Consider the following 6,000-nt stretch of genomic DNA (forward strand, 5'->3'; position numbering starts at 1 on the left):
TAACAGCATGTAGGTGATACAGAGGGACACATACGTGGTCTGGAAGGTAGAAAAATGGAAATAACCAGAATAGCAAAAATAAAATTTTTTTAAAGATGAGAATAAGGGACCTCTGGGATAAGATCAAGCATGCTAATATTCACAGGAGGAGAAGAGAAAAAAGGGTTAAAAAAAAAAAAAAGATGAAATTATGGCTAAAAACTTTCCAAACCTGAAGAAACAGATATCCATGTTCAGGAATCACAGAGTTCCAACAAGATGAATCCAAAGAGACCAACACCAAGATATGTCACAATTAAAATGGCAAAAGTTAAAGACAGTTCTAAAGGCAGCAAGAGAAAAATAAAGACGCACACACAAAGAAACCCACTCAAAAGGCTACCAGCTAATTTTTCTATAGAAATATTGCAGCTCAAAAGGGAAGTGGCATGACATATCTAAAGAGCTGAAAAGGAAAAAAACCTACAATTTAGGATTCTCTATTGAGCAAGATATCATTCAGAATTGAAATTAGAGCATCTTCTTGCACCATATATAAAAGTAAACTCAAAGAGGACTTATCTGGTATCCCAGTGGTTAAGAATTTGCCTTGCAATGCAGAGGACATGGGTTTGGTTCCTGGTCGGAGAACTAAGGTCCCACATGCCACAAAGAAACTAAGCCCAGGCACTGCAACCACTCAAACTGCCTGCCTGCCTGCCTGCCTGCAAGGAGAGATCCTGAATGATACAATGAGGAGCTGCTTGCCACAGCTAAGACCAGACACAGGCAAATAAATATTTTAAACAATAGATAAACTCAAAATAGATTACAGCCCTAAATGTAAGACTGGGAACCATAAAACTAGAAGAAAACATGTGCAGAACACTCTGACAAAAATCATAGCCGTAATTTTTTTTTTTTTGATCTGTCGCCTAAGGCAAAGGAAACAAAAGCAAAACCAAGTAACTGGAACCTAAAGCTTTTGCACAACAAAGGAAACCATCAACAAAATGAAAAAACAACTTACTGAATGGGAGAAAATATTTGCAAATGATATGATCAATAAGGGGTTAATATTTAAAGATATAGAAACAGCTCATACAACTCACTATCAAAAAAAACAACCTGATTTAAAAATGGGAAAGACTAGAGATCTCTTTAAGAAAACTAGAGATGCCAAGGAAACATTTCATGCAAAGATGAGCACAATAAAGGACAGAAATGCTATGAACCTAACAGAAGCAGAAGAGATTAAGAAGAGGTTGCAAGACTACACAGAAGAACTGTACAAAAAAGATCTTAATGACCCAGATAACCACGATGGTGTGATCACTCATCTAGACTAGACATCCTGAAGTGCAAAATCAAGTGGGTCTTAGGAAGCATCACTACTTTGTTAGCATCACTACTAACAAAGCTAACTGAGGTGATGGAATTCCAGCTGAGCTACTCCAAATCCTAAAAGATGGTGCTGTGAAAGTGCTGCACTCAATGTGCCAGTAAATATGGAAAACTCAACAGTGGCTACAGGACTGGAAAAGGTCAGTTTTCATTTTAATCTCAAAGAAAGGCAATGCCAAAGAATGCTCAAACTACTGCACAATTGCACTCATCTCACATGCTAGCAAAGTAATGCTTGAAATTCTCCAAGCTAGGTTTCAACAAACAGTACATGAACAGGGAACTTCCAGACGTTCAAGCTGGACTTAGAAAAGGCAGAGGAACCAGAGATCAAATTGCCAACGTCTGCTGGATCATAGAAAAAGCAAGAGAATTCCAGAAAAACATCTGCTTCATTGACTACACTAAAGCTTTTGACTGTGTGGATCACAACAAACTGTGGAAAATTCTTCAAGAGATGGGAATATCAGGCCACCTGACCTGCCTCCTGAGAAATCTGTATGCAGGTCAGGAAGCAATAATTAGAACCGGACATGTAACAATGGACTGGTTCCAAATTGGGAAAGGAGCACGTCAAGGCTGTATATTGTCACCCTGCTTATTTAACTTCTATGCAGAGTACTTCATGTGAAATGCCAGGCTGGATGAAGCACAAGCTGGACTCAAGAGTGCCGGGAGAAATATCAATAACTTCAAATATGCAGATACCACCACCCTTATGGCAGAAAGTGAAGAGGAACTAAAGAGCCTCTTGATGAAAGTGAAAGAGAGTGAAAAAGCTGGCTTAAAACTCAACATTCAGAAAACTAAAATCATGGCGTCTTGTCCCATCACTCCATGGCAAATAGATGGAGAAACAATGTAAACAGTGGCAGACTTTATTTTTGGGTGCTCCAAAATCACTGCAGATGATTACTGCAGCCATGAAATTAAAAGACGCTTGCTCCTTGGAAGAAAAGCTATGACCAACTAGACAACATATTAAAAAGCAGAGACATTACTTTGCCAAGAAAGGTCCATCTAGTCAAAGCTATGGTTTTTCCAGTAGTCATGGACGGATGTGAAAGCTGGACCATAAAAAAAAAAACTGAGTGCTAAAGAACTGATGGTTTTGAACTATGGTGTTGGCGAAGACTCTTGAGAGTCTCTTGGACAGCAAGGAGATCAAACCAGTCAATCCTAAAGGAAATCAGTCCTGAATATTCTTTGGAAGGACTGATGCTGAAGCTGAAGTTCCAATACTTTGGCCACCTGATGGAAAGAATTGACTCATTGGAAAAGACCCTGATGCTGGGAAAGATTGAAAGCAGGAGGAGAAGGGGACGAGAGAGGATGAGATGATTGGACGGTACCACCGACTCAATGGACATGAGTTTGAGTAAGCTCTAGGAGTTGGTGATAGACAGGGAAGCCTGGCATGCTGCAGTCAATGGGGTCACAAAGAGTTGGACACAACTGTGTGACTCAACTGAAAAGATCTAAATAGACATTTATGTATACACACTCACTCACAGACACACACACTCATATATATATATACACAATGGAATATTACTCAGCTATAAAAAGAATGCAATTTTGCTATTTGCAACAACGTAATGGATATCAGGGCTTCCTTGGTGGCTCAGACAGTAAAGAATCTGGCTGTAGTGTGGGAGACCTGTGTTTGATCCCTGGGTTGGGAAGATCCCCTGGAGGAGGGCATGGCAATCCACTCCAGTATTCTTGCCTGGAGAATCCCACAGACAGAAGAACCTGGCAGGCTACAGTCCATGGGGTTGCAAAGAGACAGCTATCCTTCAATAAAAAAAGTTAAAGAAAAAACAAAAGCGTCAGACAGGACTGAGTGAATAAGCACATAGCACAGTGGATATTGTGCTTAGTAAAATAAGTCAGAGAAAGACAAATACTGCATGTTATCACTTATCAGTGTAATTGAAAAAGTAAACAGGACTTCCCTGGTGGTACAGTGGATAAGAATCCACCTGCCAACTCAGGGGACACAGGTTTGATCCCTAGTCCAGGAAGAGTCCCCATGCCGAGGAGCAACTAAGCATGTGTACCACAACTGCTGAAGCCTGCACATTCCAAGGCCTTCAAGCCACAACTAGCCAGCCCTCGCTAGAGCCAGCAAGCGGCTGCTACTAGGTTCATGCCCTTGGAGCCTGTGCTCCGAAACAGGAAAAGCCACTGCGAGAAGCTCGTGCACCTCAACTAGAGCGTACCTCCCGCTGTCTGCAACTAGGGAAAGCCTGCAGAGCAACGAAGACTGAGCACAGCTGAAAGTACAGCAATTAATTAATTTAAAACATTAAAAAATAAATTTCAAAATGAATGAATGTAACAAAACAGACTCCCAATAGAGAAAACAATGGTTACCACTGGGGTATGGGACATGGCAAGGGGCAAGATAGAGGTAGGGGATTTAAGCTTATAAAATAAATAAGCTACAAGGATATATTTCACAACAAAAGGGATACGGCCAATATTTTATAATAATTTTAAATGGAGTATAATCTATAAAAAGTCATTTAATACACACACCTGAAACTAATATAATATTGTAAGTCAAATAGACTTCAATAAAAAAAAGAATAAGGAAAAATATAGTGAAAGAAATGGAAACCACAGTTCCCTCAGGAGGTGGAGAATGGAGATAGATTATGAAGGGGCTGGAAGGAGCTTTTCGGAGCATGAGAAAGCTTTATCTTTTAATTGGAGGAACTGGTTACACAGGTGTATACATTTGTCAAAACATCCAACTATATACTCAAGATCTGTGTGTTTCATCATGGGTAAATTTTATCAAAAAGCATAAGCTAGGGACTTCCCTGGTGGTCCTGAGGCTAAGATTCCACACTCCCAATGCAAGGCGTCTGCGTTTGATCCCTGGTCAGGGAACTAGAGCCCACATGCCACAACCAAGACCCAGCTCAGCTAAATAAGTAAATATTATTTTAAAAGCATAAGATAAATACGAATGTGCTCATAATCCAATGGAAAAGGGTGGACCTTCCTAAACTTCTCTGTGTAGTCACTCCTCTCAACCCCTGGCAGTGGCTCTAGGAAGCAAGTTTTTCCACACCCAATCAGAGAAGGCGCAATACACTGGCAGCCACTTGTCATGCTGAAAAGAGGACCCCAAGTCAGGGATGTGGTCACCAGAGATTGCAGGAAGATGCCCCTTCAGAGCAAAACCACACCAGGTGTCTGCCAGGAACAGCCTGGGAGTGCGCACATCACCTATGGAACTAGTAGCAATGTATATTCTGGAAAATCCTAACGAGTACATTCAGAATAAAAATGGGGACTTCCCTGGGGGGCCAGTGGCTAAGACTTGGAGCTCCCAATGCAGAGAGCTGGGATTCGATCCCTAGTCAGGGAACTAGATTCCATATTCTGCAACTAAGAGTTCGCATGCTGAAACTAAAGATCTTGCATGCCTCAACTAAGATCTAGCGCTGCCAAATATTTAAAAAAAAAAAAAGAAAGATGGATGCTGTGTCCATAAAACAAAAATTGTAATGGGTATGAAAATCTGTTTTTTCCACCAAATATCTCAGTTGATAGAGTATTAATTTTTTGTACATTTTCCAAAGCATGTTAATGTTTATTGAGTATTTATATACACAGAGAAGGGAATGGGTACCCGCTCCTGTATTCCTGCCTGGAGAATTCCATGGACAGAGGAGCCTGGTGGGCTACAGTCCATGGGAATGAAAAGCAACAGACACAACTGAGTGACTAACACTTCCACTTTTCATGCTGCTGCTGCTGCTGCTAAGTCGCTTCAGTCGTGTCCGACTCTGTGCTTCTTCTACCAGGCTTCTCTGTCCATGGGATTCTCCAGGCAAGAACATTGGAGTGGGTTGCCATTTCCTTCTCCAATGCATGAAAGTGGAAAGTGAAAGTGAAGTCACTCAGTCGTGTCTGACTCTTAGCGACCCCATGGACTGTGGCCCACCAGGCTCCTCCATCCATGGGATTTTCCGGGCAACAGTACTGGAGTGGGGTGCCATTGCCTTCTCCCTTCACTTTTCATACTCCCCCCAAAAAACTTCAGCAATTCCCCTCCTAAGCATATGTTCAACAGAAAATATTTATTTACCAAAAAGGCATTGACTAGCCTAATAACACAATTCATAATAGCCCCAAACAAGAGACTAGCCAAAACACTAGTAACATTAGAGTGAGTAATCTGTGGTCTAGTCACACGATGATTGCCATAAAGCATCAATAGCTGCAAGCAGTAATGATGAATCTCACGAAATGTTGGACAAAAGTTGCGAGATACAAAAAAGTACATACTGCATAATTGTAGTAACATAAAATTCAATAACTTGATGGAATTCAATTTTTAATAAAAAGAGTGTAAAAAGGGCAACAAGCTAACAGTAGTTTTTCTGGGGGGTGGGAGAAACATTTTTAAATTAAACACAAGGGTTGGATACAATGGAAGATCAGTGCTCTGGAAAAATTAAGTCCAGGAAATTCCCCAGAAAGTAAAGCAAAAAAGCCAAAGAGATTATTTTTAAGAGAGACAGGGAGGATAGATTCAAGAGGTTCATCAGTCATCTAAAAGAGATACCAGAAGGCGTGAACAGGAAAAAAAAAAGG

The sequence above is a fragment of the Bos javanicus genome, chromosome 18 (genome assembly GCF_032452875.1).
Source record: "Bos javanicus breed banteng chromosome 18, ARS-OSU_banteng_1.0, whole genome shotgun sequence".
Taxonomy (NCBI): domain Eukaryota; kingdom Metazoa; phylum Chordata; class Mammalia; order Artiodactyla; family Bovidae; genus Bos; species Bos javanicus.